Source organism: Trichosurus vulpecula, chromosome 9, assembly GCF_011100635.1.
Source record: "Trichosurus vulpecula isolate mTriVul1 chromosome 9, mTriVul1.pri, whole genome shotgun sequence".
Lineage (NCBI taxonomy): Eukaryota > Metazoa > Chordata > Mammalia > Diprotodontia > Phalangeridae > Trichosurus > Trichosurus vulpecula.
Genome location: NC_050581.1, coordinates 61,139,487 through 61,158,163, shown reverse-complemented (window position 1 = coordinate 61,158,163; position 18,677 = coordinate 61,139,487). Strand labels below are relative to the sequence as shown.

The 18,677-nt window shown below is 43.5% G+C and overlaps 1 protein-coding gene and 1 long non-coding RNA gene across 3 annotated transcripts in view; one reads left to right on the top strand and one right to left on the bottom strand.

Moving 5' to 3' along the window:
- LOC118831810 overlaps positions 1–13,396 on the bottom strand; it is a 64,066-nt gene extending 50,670 nt beyond the window's left edge. The window contains exon 1 of the long non-coding RNA XR_005009156.1: positions 13,339–13,396. This is a non-coding gene — a long non-coding RNA (uncharacterized LOC118831810). The remainder of the gene's footprint in view (positions 1–13,338) is intronic.
- Positions 13,397–13,710: 314 nt separating this feature from the next.
- The window catches only part of PHF24 (PHD finger protein 24), a 29,253-nt gene continuing 24,286 nt past the window's right edge, over positions 13,711–18,677 (top strand). Inside the window, exon 1 of one of the 2 annotated variants that reach the window (XM_036738759.1) lies at positions 13,711–14,139. The gene's annotated coding sequence lies outside the window, so the exon portion shown is untranslated. The remainder of the gene's footprint in view (positions 14,140–18,677) is intronic. The other variant, XM_036738760.1, reaches the window with a different exon arrangement.

Below are 18,677 nucleotides of genomic sequence, written 5' to 3'. Positions count from 1 at the left end.
ATGTAGATTTAGACTTAGTTTAAACAAAAAAACTCCTAATAGAACTATCCAAAAGTGTAACAGGCTGCCTACAGCTGTAGTGTATTCCCCCTCACAAGATTGTTGTTTGTCCTTCATCCTTGAAGAGGACCATGACATCAGGGAGGTGATGCCATGACATACAAGTGAATTGGATTTAAGTGAGGGAGGGCTGTGCAAAGTTACCAGCCTCAGTCTCTCCTCTAGAGCCATCTGGGTCCAGTGGCCAGATAAAGGTCAGGACAACTGGAGATGGCCCCAGATGCAGTGGGAGACCTTGGCCTTTTTAAGCTAAGGTCTTTAATAGGACTGTTTGACTGAGGGAATGATTCATTCAGTGATTAAAGCTAGGTAAGAAATGAGGCAGGGAATGGCCTCTTTTACCTAGTTAAAAACAAAATCAATATGGGAAGGGAAGACCATCAGGATTTCTGGTCAAAACAGAAACAACTGCTATTTACATTAACTCTGAGCTAATTAGGACCCAAACAATGACCAAGTGGTGCTTGGCCTGGGACCTATTTTTGGCCAGTCAATGACAGTCAGTGATTTGGGTTCAAGGCATGGTCCTTAAGAAAAGGAAGAGATGGGGAGACAGAGAGGGAGGGAAGGAAGAAGGAAGGAGAGGGAGAGAGAGAGACAGGAAGAAAGAAAGAAAGAAAGAGAGAGAGAAAGAGAACAGAAGGAAGGAAGGAAGGAAGGAAGGAAGGAAGGAAGGAAGGAAGGAAGGAAGGAAGGAAGGAAGGAAAAGAAAGAGCTGTGTTACCCAACTGGCCAGTTGGGTCCCAGAACTTAACAGGTGAAGATTGGGCAATCACTTGTCAGCCATGACACTGATGTACAAGGGATTCTTGTTGAGGTGCAGGTTGGACTAGATGGCCTCTTAAGCCCCTTGCATCTCTGCAATTTTGCCACCTTCCAACTCTTCTTTTACAATCCATTCTTCAAATCTCAAGTCTTTTCTTCTTAAGCACAGTTCACACTTCCTGTCTTCCCCTACTAATCACCTCCTTACTTGGAGGTCATTTGTCTCTGGCCCTGAGATTCCTCCAGTTTCCAATTTCTCCAGATGTTTGTTTCTGCCACTGTCCTGATTCTGTCATTCAGCTTTTGTCTCTTCATCAAATTAGCATCTACAAACCCCACATTAAATCACATAAACAAGATGACTCGGCTTCCAGCCCTTCTCAGCTAAACTCTGAAAAAGCTGTCTACGTTCGGTGTTTCCATTTCCTCTCACATGAAAGTGATCTTTCCAAAAGTGACCAATGATCTCTTAATTGCTAAATCTAACAGCTTCTTCTCAATCCTCATCCTTCTTGATCTCTCTGCAGCACTTAACACAGCTGACCAGCTTTTCCTCCTGAATACTCTCTGAGTTTTTTTTGACTATTCTCTCTGGATTCCCTTTTCTCCAGTCTGGCCATTCTTTCTTAGTCTCTTTTGATGGACCTCCATCCTTGTCACTCCCACTAATTGTGGGTGGCCCTTAAAGTTCTGCGCTGGCAAGAGTGGGGAACCTGCAGCCTCACACTCCAACTGCCTATTGGACATTTCGAACTGGATATCCCCACAGCCATCTCTAACTCAACATGTCCAGAACAGAATTTATCTTTTCCCTCAAAGTTTTCCCTCTTTTGAACTTCCTTATAACTGTGCAAAAGCACTAGTTTCCTATCAATCACATCAACCTCTGTTACGAACTTTCACCCATACATCTAATCAGTTGCCGAATCTTGTAATTTGTTTCTATATAACAAAGAAAAAATATGCACATTAAAGAGAATGTATACCATTAGCTATATGAGATAGAGAAGGGATGTATTTTTGCCAGTACAGCTAGCTGCACTAAATTAAACCAGTATGGCCAGCCAAGGGAGGAGGGAATTCCAAAAACTATTGAAGTGCCTTTTCTTTTCTTTTTAGCAATTTAGTCTTTTTATACCAATTAGGGGAGCAAAGAAGACACTAAAGGGAACCAGGTATTGCAGCTGGTCTTGCAGTTCATGAAGTGGTGAGACACAGCAAAATGGCAAATACAAAACAAAATGGAACCAGTTATGTTCTCCCAAAAAACCGCCGTCAACACTTCTAGTTGTTCTGCCTGCCTCAAACCTCTCCCCACTCCAACCAATCCTCCACTCAGCTGTCAAAGTGATTTTCCTAAAGTATAGGCCTAAACATGTCATCATCCTCACCCCTAATCTCCCCCAACTCCACCATCAAGCTCAATAAACTCAAGCAGTTCCTTATTACCTCTAGCATAAAATATAAAGTCCATTGTTTGGTATTTAAAGCACTTCCTACCCTGGGCCTTTCCATCCTTCCAATCTTCTTGCCTTCGCCTACCCTCTGTGAACATTATGACACAACCATACTGTCCTAGTTATTGCTCCTCATACATGATGTTTCATCTCCTGCCTCTGTGCCTCTTCATGGCCTGTCCCCCATACCTGGAACACTCTCCCTCCCAAAATCCAACTCTTAGAATCCCTGGTTTTCTTCAAGAATCACCTCCTCCAGAAGGTCCTTCCTGGTTTCCCACCCAACCCCACCCCCAGCTGCTAGTGCTATTTATACCTTCTGAGTTTACCTACCATCTACCCCATATTTCTCTTGTATATTTTGACTTATTTGCTGCCTTCCCCACCAGCATATGAAGTCCTTGAGGGCAGACATTGTTTTTGCTTTTTATCCCCAGCACCACAGGTACAAAATTTGTGCTTAATAAATGAATGTTGGACATTAATTTATTTATAGACTGATAGTGATATATTTAGAGATTTATTAATAGCCAAGGAAATAGAGGGAGATCTGAAGATCAGAAGCAAGATGAAAAAAGAGCATAGGATCATTGATTTGAAGCTGGAAGGCACCTTGGAGATCATCTAGTCCAACCTTCCCCCATTTTAGTAGATAAGGAAACTGACGTCAGAGAAGTTAAGTGACTTAGCCAAGGTCACACAGGTAATAAGCAAGAGAGGTAGGATTCAAACCCAGGCATTGAGTTCTACTTGTTCCCATATGCATTTGCCAAATTTAGCCTTGCTTGTCCACCCCCCAAAGTGGTGAGAGAACCTAATGACCAGAAATATATAGAAAGATATTTGGAGATCAAGAACAATGAAAAACAATTGGATTTTTGCTTGTGGGGCAGCTTCTGTTTGCTTCTGACTATGTTATGGACTAGAATGAATTGTCCATCATAGGAAGCTGAGTAGATTGTAGATTCACATCACAGAAAAGATAGAAAGCCCACCATAAGTAAATTAAACCTTGCTCAGGAGCCCCCAAAAGATCAAACAATCTTCTATCTTAAAGGCAAATTACCAAAGCAATTAGCCACATCATAACCCATGTATCACCAAAAAAAAAAAAAGAAGAAAAAGGTAGTGGTTCTTAAATCAAGTATTACAGATAAGGAACATTTTGCAGGGGCCTACAGAGAGTTTGATAAATTTATATTTCTATCACTAAATGTATATGTCAGTACAAAGTTAAAATTGCTATCCACTCTAGAAAGCTTATCCACCCCGAAAAGGGTAGAAGAACAGGTCTAATTTGTAACTTAGGAAAAATGAAGCATTTCTTGAAAGAACAGAAACATTTCACGAACAAAAAGGAGATGAAAATATGGAGAATTCTCACCTGCATAGTTGGAACATGGAAGAATGTTACAGAAAAGAAATGGAAAGACCATGAAATATTTGGTGTTTGGTTCTCCACACGCCCCTGCAGCTATAAGATCCCCTCTTTGCTGGGGAGCCAAACCATTTCTGGAATATACAGTTTCTAATGCTGCCATTTTCCTGGTGGATAAAGAGCAAAGGGAGCAGTCTAGAAATTCCAGATGGAATGCTCCAGTGAACAATGATGAGCATTCACATAAGATGAGGCGTCATGCAATGTGGGTCAGAGAAGTAAAGGCAAATAGTAGTAGTCAGTGATTTCCTACCGAGAAATAAAAAATTGTCAATTGTTGACATGATGTAGGCTGACAGGCCTGTTATCAACCTGATGACCAAAATCCACTTCTGGTGATACATGTGAGGAAATATTACACCACTACCACTAGAAGAAATTTGGAGAGCACCACTAAGGATTAGGAGGTCCTTCCTTGGTAAAACCACTTAAGAAAGTGGTATCACTAATGTCCATTGAAGATAGGGAAACCAGAGGATAAGGGTAGTTTTGTGATGTGAATACTTGCCTAAGATTAGATATAAAGGAGCTATTGGAGGAGTATTAAATTAGGAACACATACTTGTGAGAAAATCTGAGAACCTGAAGGGGAAATGTGGTGAAGACTTTCTGAGTGAAGATCAATAGACAAAGATAAGTGATGTTGTTTGAAACTACAGGACAAACCACCTAAACAAAAAAAGAAATTCAATGAAGATTCAAATCATAAACGTACCACAGAAACATGGTATTGTTGTGGAGCCAAAGACTGTCAGAAATTAGATGTGGAAACCACCCAAAGATCTGTTGGAGCTCTTGTCCTGGAGAAAATTAGAGGAGCTGATAAAATAAATTTGTGCCTTAATTACAATTTTATCCTTCGAAAGGAAGTGACAAAGAGAATTGTTATTCTAGACCAGGTTCTAATTCATAAGAAAGAAGCAGCCATTGAAATGTAAATGACAGGGAACCTCGGGAGTGACCACTTCATCAAATAGTGGGTGACACAGAAAAGCCTTAATATAATCTGATATCCAGACTATATTTAGGGAAGAAAAGATTTCAAATGATTCAGAGAAAAGATAGAGAAAATCCAATAGCTTAATATTTTATAAGTTGACTCAAAGGAATGGAGAGATTTAAAGAAGGAAAGGATAAATGATCACAGGAATATATCAACTAACTCAAATTAACACCTCCCTTACAACTCCCCACCCCCCACCAAATATATAGAAGAGGAAAACTAAGTCAAGACACTCAAGAATGTCTGCTGTCCCGAAGCCCAGAATGAGCCATGGCTGCCAATGAGTGAAAAAAAAACCAAAAAGGTTTAGCTGTTTGGGATGGAGGGGAGGATCTAAGAAAGGGGAGAATTGCTATTCTGAGTGGATGATGGAGAGAAGACTATCAACTTTTACTTGGTGTGTTTGCTCTTCAAAGCAGAAAGTAAAAAGCCCAAGAGAAGTGAAGAGACCACAAGAGAGCATCTAGCTGCCCTCAATGAGATTAAGTCATCAAGGACAGAATAAATTATATCTCAAGGTACTAAAAGAACTCATATGTGTAATTGCTGAGCTCCGTAAAAGATCACAGAGAACAGGAGAAGTGCTACAGAAGTCCTGATTTTCAAAAGGGGAAAAATATAAAATCTCCAAACTAAATTAATAAGCATGACTTTTATAGTAAAGAACATTATCAAAAATGTGTTCTGATATTTACAAAGTAAAGCAATAATCCCTAGAAGCCAGTATGGTTCATCAAGTACAGGCCATGCCAAACTAATCTCATTGCCCTTTTTTGGATTCTCCAGTTCTAGAGTAAAAATCTACACTCCTAGGACAGAGAAGTGCTATATATAGATATAGTATATTTAAATTTTAGAAAAGCATTTTACAAGATCTATCATGCTATCATTGCGAATAAGAGAGAAATGTATGGGCTAGATGATATTACAGTTAGGGAGATTCAGAGTACTTTGAATGACTGGAACAAACGAGTAGTCACTAATTAGCCAATAACCTGGAAGAAGCTCTCCAGGAAAGTGCTCCAGGGTTCTGACCTTGGCCCTGTACTATTTACCATTTTTATCAATGACTTAGATAAAAGCATATTTGTCAAATTTTTAGATGTGAATAAAGCTGGACGGGATAGCTAATATGCTGAAAGACAAAGTCAAGATCTAAAAAGATCTTGACACTTTATAAAGAGGGGTCAAATTCAATAAGATTACATTTATTCCAACTAAATTTAAAATTCTTAATTTGGGTTAAAAAAAAGTCACTTGCAAAAGCACATGCGGGGGGAGTTGTAGCTAGTAATTCATATAATAAAGATCTGATGGTTTTGGTGGACTGCAATATCAATACGAAATCAACAGTGTTGATATGGCAGCCCGAAAATGTAATACTATCCTACATGGCATGAAGTGGGGCATAGTATCCAGGACGCAGGAGAAAATAATACTCTGCCCTGATTTGACCACCTCTACAGTACTGTTGATCAGTTCAGGATATCACATTTTAGGAAGGGCATGCATAAGTTGGAGGATATCAATAAAGGGGTAAGTAAGATGGCAAAAAGACTGGAGAATATGCCATCTTTTGAAGGAAGTACAGATTTTTAGGCTAGAGATGAGAAGACTTGGAAGGAAGGAGATATATAGCTCTTTCAAGCATTTAAAGACTGGCATATGAAACAGGAATTAGGCTTACCCTGTTTGGCCCCATAAGGTAAAAGTAGGAGCAATGTCTGGAAGTTACAGAGGCCAGTTCCACTTGACATTAATGGAAAACTTCCTAATAATTAAGAATGTCCAAAAGCTTAGCTAAGAGAGAATAAGTATCCGTTAACTAGAAGGGATACTTCACAAGCAGAGACTAGAGATGTTGTAGAAGTAATTTTTGGCTAGGTAGAGGTTGGATAAGATGGCACCTCTGGTACTAACTCTTAGAGTGTGTGATTCTGTGAAAAGTACAGCTGGAGAATGACTAATTTTTAATATATATCTATAGCCTCTTTGTCAGTATTTTATTCAAGATTTTGCATTTATATTCATTCAGATGCAAGTCTGATTTCAAAGATATATAGGAACTAACAGAATAAAAAGGACTAAGAACCATTAGCAATAAGTAAAACTCTTCAAAAGAAGAATTGCAAACCATCAACAACCATATGAAAAATGCTCCACATAGCTAATAATTAGAGAAATGCAAATTAAAGCAACTCTGAGGTTTTACCTCACACCCATCAAAATGGCAAAGATGAAAAAAGAAATTGTGTTAGAGGGGCTATAGAAAGGCAGACACTGCTATAAATTGGTCCAAACATTATGGAAAACAATTTGGAATTGTGTGAGAAAAGTTATTAAACTACTCACACCCTTTGGCCCAGAAATCCTATTATTAGGCATACATCCCAAGGAAGTCAAAGAAAGGTCTCAAATACAACAAAATATTCATAGTAGCCCTTTTGTGATATCAAAAGGCAAGAAACAAAATAGATTACCATCAGGAATGGCTGAGCAAATTATGGTATACAAATGTAAGGGAATATTATTGTATCGAAAGAAACAATGGATATGAAGAATTCGGAGAAACATAGGAAAGCTTATATAAACTAATGCAAAGTGAAACAAGCAGAACTCAGAACATAGTATCCACAAAAAGTATAGCGCCATAATTAAAACAACACTGAAAGTTAGTCAGAGTTTAATTGCAACATCCAACCTTAGTCCTGCAAAGTAGATGATGAAACGTACATCCCTTCTCTTAGTTGAAAGACAGAAAAGGCTGTGGATGCTGAATGTTGCAAATGCTGCTAGAGAGGGTTACTATGTTAGTTGGTTTTGCTTAACTGTTTTACTTTGTACCAGAGTTCTATTTGTGGGAGAAACTACTATGAAATACTTGTTGTGTAAAAAACATCCTAGGCTTACTATCTTGCTGGGCAAGTTTAGCCTCACCTCTCCCACCAAGTAGTGAGAGAACCTAGTGATAAGGGATGCATAAGAAGTTGTTTGGAGACCAAAACTTTAAAAAAAATAAAGTTTACAAAGTAGGGCTGGAGAAGCAATATAAAAACATGACAAAACTTTGTCTATCAGTTGACTTTCATTAAGAATCTACTCTCTGCTTGGCATGGTTCTTGATGCTATGGTGAGTCTTTGAGGAATAAAAGAAAACACCCCATTTGAGAGTTTGAGGCAAAAAAAAAAACTAGATGAAACTAAATAAATTGTGGAATAATCTTTCCATAAAGAAGAGAGGGGAAATTGCTAGCTTAAACCTGACAGTGACTCAAGGAAGTGACCTTTTAGTAGCCCCTAAGGGTTAACCATTTCTGAGCGACTAATTATGAGAAATATCCCCATGCCACCCTTGCAAAATGATGGTTCATTTCTGAGAAACAATATCGAAGGACCAATGTCCTTGCAATCATAGTAGGCCGACCAGGCCAGCTCAGCATCTCACTTCTGACAGTGGTGCCAAAAGACAATTGATGGAAGCAACATCTACTGGGGAAACTTTCCTGCCATTTTCCTGGTGGATAAAGAGCAAAGGCAGCAGTCTAGAAATTCCAGATGGAAAAGCCCTGGGACTTCTCTGAAGGAAATCCAGTGATTCCTTGTTGGTTACCATAGTAATTCCTCATTCTAGGTCATCAAGTAAGAAAAGAAGCATGGAACCTATGTTTCAGCAGCAAATAGGGACATTTGGCATAAGCAGGCAACATCCTAAGCACCTCCTCAGTGAACTGTATCCCAAAACCAATTTAGGAAAGATGCTCTTGTGAGGCACCTATCTCTAAAAGCTGATAAGCTACTTTATTAAGATGGGAGAAGAGCAGGAATTAATGAGATTCTGTGTTTCTCTTTCTCCCATACAAAAGGAACTGTTATAAAATTAAAGGACTAACACCTAAGTTGTGTCTCTCCTTTTTATAATTAGATAAAAATATTTTTTTAAACAGTATGCAAAAAAAATATGAACTATCATTTGGTCTTTTATCTGGGAGTCACTATGTAGTTTCAACTACATTATTCCTCTGCTTCTTGTTTTAATTTTAGATCCCCTACGGAGGATGTATGTGAAGAAATGGAAAAGAGTCACAGGATGACAAAACATGCGTGGATAGGTCGAGATCTGCACCACTAAAGGGAATACCTACACTGAACACAGCATAAGCCCAGGGCAGTATATTACCCTGCTTAAAAAAATACAGCACCCCTCTCACCAAGCATTTATAACTGGCCTCATTTTTGCTTCTCAATCATTCACTCAATAAATATTCACTGAACATCAGTTATCTGTCGTATTCACAGCTCTCTACTGGGCACTAAGAGAGATGAAAAAGAAATTGAAAACACAGATCCTGACTTTTGAAAAGCATCAGTCTGGTTGGGAAGACAAAACACACACATCGAAGGAGGTAGACTGGCACACACTCCATGGAAATGCTGAGTCTGTGCTGGAGCCATTTCTGGGGAAGGACTTGGGGATGAGGAAACAGTCCTCTTATTGACACTGAGCAAGAACTGCCTCAGTGGACTTTAAAAGGGGAGTGACTCTACCTTCCACTTCTCTTCTCTTCTGCCTGGAGATAGTACTCTCTGAGCCTTTCCTGGAAGGGATTAGGGTGGGGTTGATAACCTGCAGAAACAGCAAACTTGGCACAGGGCAGCTCAAGCATGCGTGGGCTTAGGTGACTAAGACTGGGCCTTGGGTCCCTGGCTGCTGCTTCTGTTTTATTCCTTTCCTGAGTATAGGTTTATGAAAAGTAATTCCTGAGATAGACATGTCCAGCCTCAGAGACAACCTTTAAGTTCAAAAGGCCCGGAGATCCTGGGTCCCTTGTTTGGAGGGAATGACAGTTTTTGCACTGGAGAGGATGACCACTGACAACCCTTGGTCAGGCTTTCCAGAAGACAAGAACATGGTGGGGATTGTTTTGCCAGCACAGAGAAGAGGTGAAATGTAAAATTCAGCAGTCCTGCAAACTGCATCATGTGTTGATGTTTTGAGTATCAACCTCTGGAAAGAGAGTAAGAGTAGCTATGTTACCGGCTTCTTCTGGCAAAGGGCACTTGTGGGTTTTGTGTGTTAAATATTTCTTTTGGAGGAAATAAATAACTGGCCTTATCTGCATTGTAAATTGAGTCCTTTTCTACTCCCCATTTTTTGGAGGAGACCTTAGGCATGAGCCCAAACCAAAACCTTAAGCAATTCTTGGCCAGGCTCCAGGTTAGGATTCTAAAGAGCCAAAGAGGGCGAGAAAAAGACTGACCCTTCTCTTAGGTTGTCAGACTCCCCAGGACTGAAGCTAGTCCTTGTTCATGGGTCCAGAGCTAAGAGACCCCCATCCTGGACAGGAAGAGTATACAGCACCCCAGCCCTCAGGGCCCAGCGGCTGATTCTTATTGTTATACATGTAAAAACAGCAAGAGAACAAAGGATATAGGAATATGTTACAAACTACTTCCTGGCACATCCCTTCTATTCTAATCAAGTTAGCCCATACAAATCTTGCACACTCATCCATAGGGCTTTGTTCATTCTGTTTCCTCTTTCTAGGCTGCCTGACCCTCTTTTTTCTCCATTATGACTCAGCTCAAAGCTCAGGTTTTTCAAGAAGTTTCCTCTGACTATCCCTATCCCAATGTGATCAATCATATGCTCTGTGTCCCTTCAATACAAGGATCTAGCGTATCCTAAAATCACTTGGGCAGAGGAGAAAAAAAATGCTGCAAAGAGCAGAAAAGTATAAATAAGCGATAGCTTGCAATACTTTTAGATAAGCAATAATGTATATTTTATGCATTTAATAAATCAGTTATTAAATTCCAGGAAGTTGGCAGAGATTTCTCAAGGAACAGATTTGCTACTTCTTCCCCTTCATTGATAGCTCTAGTTTTAACCCAGAAAGAAGCTCAGGGTGCCTTCATCCTTTACAGGGTCCTCTGCCTACAGAGTTACTGTAGTAATTCAGCTCTGAAGGGGGTCCCAAACACCACTGCCTACCTCCTCATCAGGGCTGTCACAGCAAATGATGTGGATGTTTATTTACAAGCATACTGAGAAAGGAGTGAGAGTTGCATAACTCAGTACATTATTAATATAGGAAATTGAGCACCAGGAAAAGTTGTCTCAATAATGTAAATGGGGGGGGTGGTATTGAATATCACTGGCATTTATTCATGTCTCTTTGTGATTCTTTGTTTCTGGCATATATCAATTTCTATTTTGGTACAACCTTCCACCCTAAGTTTAAATACTTTAGGTATTCAAAGAATGTATGCGAAGTGAATGGAAAAATCCATTGTACTAATCAGTTGTATAAGGTTCCTGGATAAACGTTGTCAAAGACATCTTGAGCAGTCTAGACATAAAGTAGGCAACCATTCTTTCAAAAACACTTATCAAGTGTCTACTGTGTACAAGGCACTGTCCTAGGCACTGTGAGAGATATAAATTAAGATAAAATACAATCTCTGCCCCCCATAGCGCTTACAGCCTAATGAAAGATAAGACACAATCATGAATAATTACAATATATGATATTACACGAGACATTCATTAGATGTGCAAAACAAAATGCCATATGAATTCCAAATGGGGGAGAGGAAGTCATTACAGATCTGGGAAGAATTCACAGAGAAGATGGTATTTACGCTGAGTTTTAAACAACAGGTAGGAATCCAACAGGTGAAGGGGGGAGAGAGCTGTTCCTGACATAGGAAACAGCATAAGCAAAGGCACATAGGCAGGAAAGTGTGTAAAGATAGCTACATAGACCTTGCTCTTAAAAATAGAAGTCTTATTAATTACCTCAGGAAATGGTACCCAGAGGGCTGGTGTCATCAGCTCCCGTGGGCTTAATTATCTCTATGAGGATGATTCCCAGATCCAGATGAATCAATCACTGGGCTCTCAAACGCAGAGAGTTCAAGTTTTCCCCTGAGAAATCCCCTCCTCCTCCAGACTCTCCTATTCCCACCCAGGGCACGACAGCTCCTCTAGCCCCCCAGGTTTGCAGTCCCTGTGTCATCCTCAGCTACTAAATCCCCCTCCTACCATATGCCCAGTTGGTTACCAGAGCTGACCAACGGGCACCACCTCTGTTCAGGCCCTTGTCATCTCCTGAATGGACTATTGCTAGAGGCTCTTATGCTGTCTCTCCCCACTCCAGTCCACCCTCCACACACTTGCCAAAGTAATATTTAAAAGCACAGGTCTGATAGTCACTCTCTTACTCTCTAAACTCTAGTGGCTCCCTGTTACTTCTAGGATAAAATATAGGCCTTTGTTTGGCATTTAAAGCCCTTCACAACCTGGCTGGCCCCAATCTACCTCTCCAAACAACCTTATTGCACGTTATTCATCTTCGTGAATACCAAGGCTGCTCCTTGAACACAGCATTCCATCTCCTACCCTCATGTCTTTGGGTGGGCTGCCCCTTCATGGGTGGAATGCATTCCCTCCTCACTTCTCTCTCTAAGAACCCCTAGTTTCTTTCAAGGCTCAGCTCAAACGTCCCCTTCTACATGAAGTCTTTCCCATCTTGCCAGCTGCTAGTGCCTTTCCCCCAAACTTATCTGGTATCTATTTTGTATATATACGCCTATAAATGTACATGTGATTCCCCTCTTCCCCCAGACTATGCTCACCTTTGGCTGTATATGATAGGTGCTTAATCAATGCTTGTCGATAGATTAATATGAGTAGTCAACAGTTAGCAGAAGGCAACAAACACAATACATGTCATGTTTAAAAACAGTGACTGAGCTCCTGTGCTGGGATGGGTCTACGTGAAAAAGGTCAGAGAAAGGAGGAGCAAAGTCCCAGAGTAAGTGGGAAGATTGGAGTACAAAATCCTACACTTTCCAAGGCATCGGGGTGGGGGACAACTCCAGTCCAGAATCCATTGTAGTACTTTTGTGACCTTGGAAAAGACACTGCCTCATTGGGCCTCAGTTTCCTCCCCTGGAAGGTAGCTCCCAAGCATCGCCAAACCTGCTAGCCAGTCATTCCCGCTTCCCCAGACAGGTGTGCAATGCAGAGGTTCACTCTACCTCTCAAATTGCCAATCTGGCTCCCCTGCAGCTTCACACTTCACGGCTCGGGTCCAAGTGGGAGTGCTTTCTAAGGTAAGATACCTGAACACCCACCACGGGAAAGGTGGGACTGAATGCTAGCCACAGACAAAGGTGAAGCCGGCTGGATCCCCAGCAGCCGCCCTACCCCCGCCCCGCCCCCTGCATTTATGGGAGGATGGTGGGGGAGGGGTCTTGAGTTCAGTTTCAGTTTTTCGGTTGTATCGGCTTCCTTACGTCCAGATCCTCTGATAGGAAGCTCAGATTGGATTGGATTGGCGCCTTCTCCCGCAGCCACAGTCCCTCTGATGCCCCCTCCCTCTAAGACTCTTCCAGAGGCTTGAGTCCAGAGGGGAAGTTGATGAGGGCCCAGAAATGAATGAATGGACAGATGAATGAATGAACGAACGAATGCATACATGCATGCACACTTCCACAAACTCCCCGCAATCTGCTGCTGGAATGAATACATGCATGCGTGCATGCACACAGTCCTCCACTCCGGGCTGGGCCGAGGGGCCTGGCAGGGGAAGGCTCGGCTTGTGACTGACCTTGCTGGTGCCAGTCGGACGGACTGGCTGGTGCAGTCCCGGGCTCTGCAGTCCCCGGGCTTGGCGGGGGGGCGCTCATTGGTATTCCCCAGCTCGCCTGCGTCAGGCCGGAGCTGCTACACCGCTCCCCCCACCCCAGTCACCCCGACTTCTGCCCCAGCCCGCCAGCCCGCCAGCCCGCCGCCCTCTTCGCTAGAGAACACCACGCGCTCTTCCTCGCTCTCGCACCCCCTCCCTACCCCGGCCGCCTCCTCCCTTTCCCCTCCAGCAGGCGGCGCGCGCTGAGCCTCGTAACCGTCCCTGCGGCGCTCCCCCCCCCCCGCCCCCTAGCGCGCTCCCGCCCGCCCGTGGGGAGGGGGAAGGGGAGGGGGCGCACGAGCTCCCGGCCCGCCCCCCGCCCGCCCATCAGTCGAGGGCTCTTCTGGTAGCGCGGGGCCGGAGTAGCCTCGGCGGTTGGAGCGCTGGGGCCGCAGCCGCCGCAGCCGGTAACGGCCGCCGCCGCCGCGCGAGCAGAACCGAGCCGAGCCTCCCTCGGCGGGTGCGGGCGGGGGGCTTCGCCCCAGGCTGGGGCCCGCAGCCTCCTCATCTCTCGCCCAACCCTCCACGGGTCCGGCCCCCGGGTGGGGCAGGTGGAGGGAGCCAGAGGTAGGACCCTCCCTCCGGAGACCCCCGGGGGGCGAAGGCGCCGCAGCTGCCCCAGCTCCCGAGCCGGAGGCGGGGATGTGCAGGGCGGGGGCCACGTCGTAAGTGCCGGGCCGGAGCCGGAGCCGAATCCCCGGGAAAGCGGCGGCAGCCTAGGAGGTGAGGGCGGCCGTGGGGTATGAGCTTGGGGCGCGGCCCGGCCGGGGCGCAGGGCAGGGGGGACGCCCGCAGGGCGCGATCACGTCCAGTGGCCGCCCTCAGCTGTCAACGCCCTGCAGCTCCTGCACCTGGCCTAGCCCCCGCCTTGAGCCCCCCGGGGCGTGGCTACCCGCCCCCCCCCCCCCCATCCCAGGAGGTGAGGGACCCCCGGGGGCCGCGCGTGGGCTGGGTCTGGTGGCGGAGGTGCCGCTGGAGAGCCCACTCTCGCCCGCCTGCTGCCGGGTCCGGCCTCCAACATTACCCGTCTCCCGAACTGGCCACTTACATGGCACACCATAGGCGCTTAATCAATGCTTGTTGACTTGGGAGAGGCCCGGCAAAATGTTTGACGGAATGACCCCGCCAGGACTCGGAAGGCGCTTTGGGGTCCCATTCGCAGGAGCTCCCCCCAGAACTTGACCGTGGGAAAGAGCAGCGTAGAGGTGCTGGCCCTGGCAGGTGCCGGGATCCAAAGTTGGAGCTTTGTGGAGGGGGGAGGCAAAATAAGAGGGAAGCCAAAGGAAGATTAAAGTACGGGTCTGTAACGTTTGGCTGAAAGGGAAAGATTTCCGAACTGGGGAGTATTCGGCCTGAGGGCACAGGCATTCCAGAAAGATGCTGTAGGTTCTTTAGGGAATACTATATAGGTTCCTATTTGCCATAAAATTCTGTGCTGCTTTAAATAATGGGTTGTGTACCTGTGTGTGCATCCCTAGCTTGGTATGTGTTGAGGTTGGAGAGAAAGGGGGTCACCAAGGAGAAAGATGGATTTTTGATCCTGAAAGCTGCTGAGTGGTTTTTATTTGTAAAGAGCAGGTAAGGGAGAAGATTATCTTAGAGACTGGAAAGAATTTGTGTTTGTTGGTGTGCTGCATTAAGATCCTAAGGAGAAAAGATAGTCTACTTGGGCAGAAGTTCTTAACCTGGGGTCCACAGGACCACAAGGGGTTAATAGGATAGATTTCAAAGGGTCCATGAGCTGCGGTGAAGGGGGAAAAATTACATCTCCATTTCAGTATAATTGGTTTCCTTTGTGATCCTATGTGTTTTATGCATTGTAAAGCATTCTGAGAAGAGGTTCACAGGCTTCACCAGACTATGGAAAGGGTGCCAAGTAAAATGTAGGGATGGTACCCTGTGACTGAGTTCCTCTGAATCCTATCTAGATCTTAGCCAAGCTAGAATGATAGAACTGGAAGAGATCTTAGAAAACATTTTTACAGATGAGGAAACTTAGCTCTCAGAATTCTCCAGAAAGGAAATTATTTGCCCAGATTACTAAGTTAATATCAGAGCTAGAACTAGACCCCAAATTTCCAGACTCCCAGTTCAGTGCTTTATTTTTTTTTCCTACTGCATCACAGGATTTCTTTCCAATCCCTGGCCATTGACATAAGCAGGATTTTTCCATGTAATTTGGGAAACCTCAAATCAGTAGTCAAGAAGAGGCAGCTTGGAAATGGTGGCTGATCCAGGGATATCACAAGAAGTGAGGGGGGAAGCACACTGTAGTGTGATGGTGACACAGAGGTGACCTTACCTGTTGCAAAGTAATTGAGATTAATGAAGGGTTGCTAGTCTTACTGTGTCTGACCATTCTCACAGCCAGTTGTGTGGGGAGTGATTAACACTAGAAGTTGGGGTTAGAGCTGGGTAGCACCAAACTATGAGTGTGTTCCAGTAAGTATAGAGCTACGTATCTGCGCCTGTCCCTAAAATGAGCTTTGATGGTAATCAGCAAATAGGAATCAGGAGTCCAGCAAAGGAAAGTAAAAAACCTGGCTCTGACATTTAAGCAAATACTCTAGTTAATTTAATCTGTGTCACCAAAGGACCACAGAACCAAAGGTTATGCCCCTTCCTTTTTGTTTCCACTGCCTCGATTCCCCTGTTTACTGCTCTTGGCACTCTTCTTTGTGCTCTTTAACCACATTCTTATGATTTTCCTCCTATCACTCATGTTGTCCTACCAGCATCTTTAATAGCTCCTCCCTCTACATCCATTAATACTAGGAATCTCCCAGGCCTATTTCCAGACATCCCTTTTCCAATGTATTCACTTCCTTATGGAGCTTATTTATGCTAGTGGTTTAAATTATTTCAGTATGTAGATGACTAATATCTTACCTCTCTCTCAGTTCTCTTTCTTCTAGATACTTTTTCAACACAACAAAAGTGAAAGCATCTTTCTTCCTATCCTTTCCTTTGTCCAGTTTACTCATTTTACACAGCCACCAAAATAATACTGCTAATGCACAGGTCTGATTACATCACTCCCCTGCTCTAATACAGGAGTTTCTTCATTGTCCACTACTGAAAGTACAGACTCCTTAGCCTGACATTCAAGGCACTCCATAATCTGGTTCCAGCCTTCCTCCAGAACGTTTCCCTTCAGGCACCCTATACTCCAGCTAAACTGGACCACTTAATGCTTCTGTGTCTCTTCTAGCCGTTTCCCATCTCCATTCCTTGTGCATGCCATCCTGTGCATATTTTCCTTATATCATGGCATCTTTTTTCCTACCCAGCTCAGGTGCTACCTCCTAGAATCCCAATAGGACCTAGATGAATCCTTCCGTGATTCACTCCCATCCAATCCACCACTATACCTCCCTTCTCAGATCACATATTCTAATCTGTATTCTTATTTGTGTGCCTCTCTTTTTCCTCTCTACTGGATTCTTAAACTCCTTGAGTGCACAGACTAGTTCATTTTTACGTTGTTGTATTCAGAGTTCCTACTACTGTACCTTATATACAGTAGGTTCTTAGTGTTTGTTGAATTGAGTTGAAATATCTCTTCCCATCACATTCCCAAATCTAGGAATTCAGGAGACTATGATCCTGGAGTTAACCACAGCCACCTATTTGACTTCCACCTCTCCTGTTGATCCAGGGGAATCTATAACATTTCTCACTTGCACCATCCAGCTAGGGGCACAATAACTCATTTAATAAGGCAACTTTAGGACCCACTAAAGCCTTCCTCCAGTGTCTCAGCCTGGTATGGAGGTGGCTTGGGGTTCTCAAAGACTATGACAGGAGAGCATAAATTCTGGCAGGTCCTATCAAGTGAAGGTGAGAAAAAAATTCCAGTAGGGACCTACGGTTGGCCTGTAGGTCTACTGCCCACAGATCAACCTAGCTAAGATCAGAAATTCATTACCAGGTTAGCCCCAAGATGGTCCCTTTTTGGCCATAGCAAATCCTCAGAACCATGTACTAAGTTATAGGAGCAGAGCAGTCTGTTTCCACCAGTGAGATCATAGATCTGTGAAGTGTTTTCGATTTACAAAACATTTTGCTCATAACAACCCTATGAGCTAAGTAGTATGCGTACTTATCCCATTTTACAAATAAAGTCCAGGGAAATTAAGAAATTAGCCTGTGGTCACATAACTAGTAACATCCAAGTCAGGGTTCAAACCCAGGTGTTTTAATTTTCAGTTCTGTGCCCCTTCCACTGTACCAGGCTGTTTCCCAGCCTTCGAGTTGTGGGAGTGGGGCAGCAACAGAGTGATTCAGTAGAGAATCAGAGGACCTGGACTTCAAATCCCAAGCTTTGCTACTGCCTTTGTAGCCTTGAGCAATTTATTTTACTTCTCTGGGCCTCAGCTTCCTGATTTATAAAATGAAGATAGTGGACTAGAAGATGATCCCCCCAGCACCCAGCAAAGGGCTCTCAGCCCTTACTAAGTGCTTAAATATTTCTTGATTTATTTGTTGGTAAATGTGCTTATATAACCTCTTGACAAAGCAGTTTTTGCCAGTTCCTACAATTTCCCCAGAGATGTATGCAGTTTGGTTTTTTTCCTAATTACTACTGACTAGGGCTCACAAGTGTTTTAAGGGAAAAAATTACAGAGTTCCAGAGTTGCTTAAAATGCTACACAGTGTTTATATATTCCTTTATTACATTGAAACTGTATGGCTATTCTATGCCTAATGTCCTAGTAACATGTTGATGAGTTGATCTTATTTCTTGGCAAACACACCTTCAGGTCCTAGAGGAGAAATGGCATTTCCTATCCGGACCACTGGGTTAGTATCCTGACTGTAAGCTGCCTGTACAGACTTTCACTGTTTGGTGGAGTTAAGGGAACATTTTTCTCCCCTATTTTCTTCTTTGATCCAAGGTCTTCTCTTCTGGTCATTGTGTCTTAACCATACTCCGTACCAATCTAGAAAAAGACGTAGTGGTTACAAAGAGCTAGCACGGCATGCTCAAGAAGAGGATAATAAGAGGAGTTAGATTTCTTTTAGGCCCAAGAGGGCAGAACTAGGAATAATGGGGCGGATATTGCAGAGAGAAAGATTTAGGCTTGATACAAAAAAAGATTCCTAACAATTCACACTATCCTGAAGCTGAATTGATTGCCTTGAGAGATAGTAGGTACTCCTTCACTTGTGGATGTGTTGTAGAGGAACTTTGTATTCATTTATGGATTGGACTAAATGAGCCTCTGAGGTGCTTTCCAACTCTGAGATTCTGGGATTTA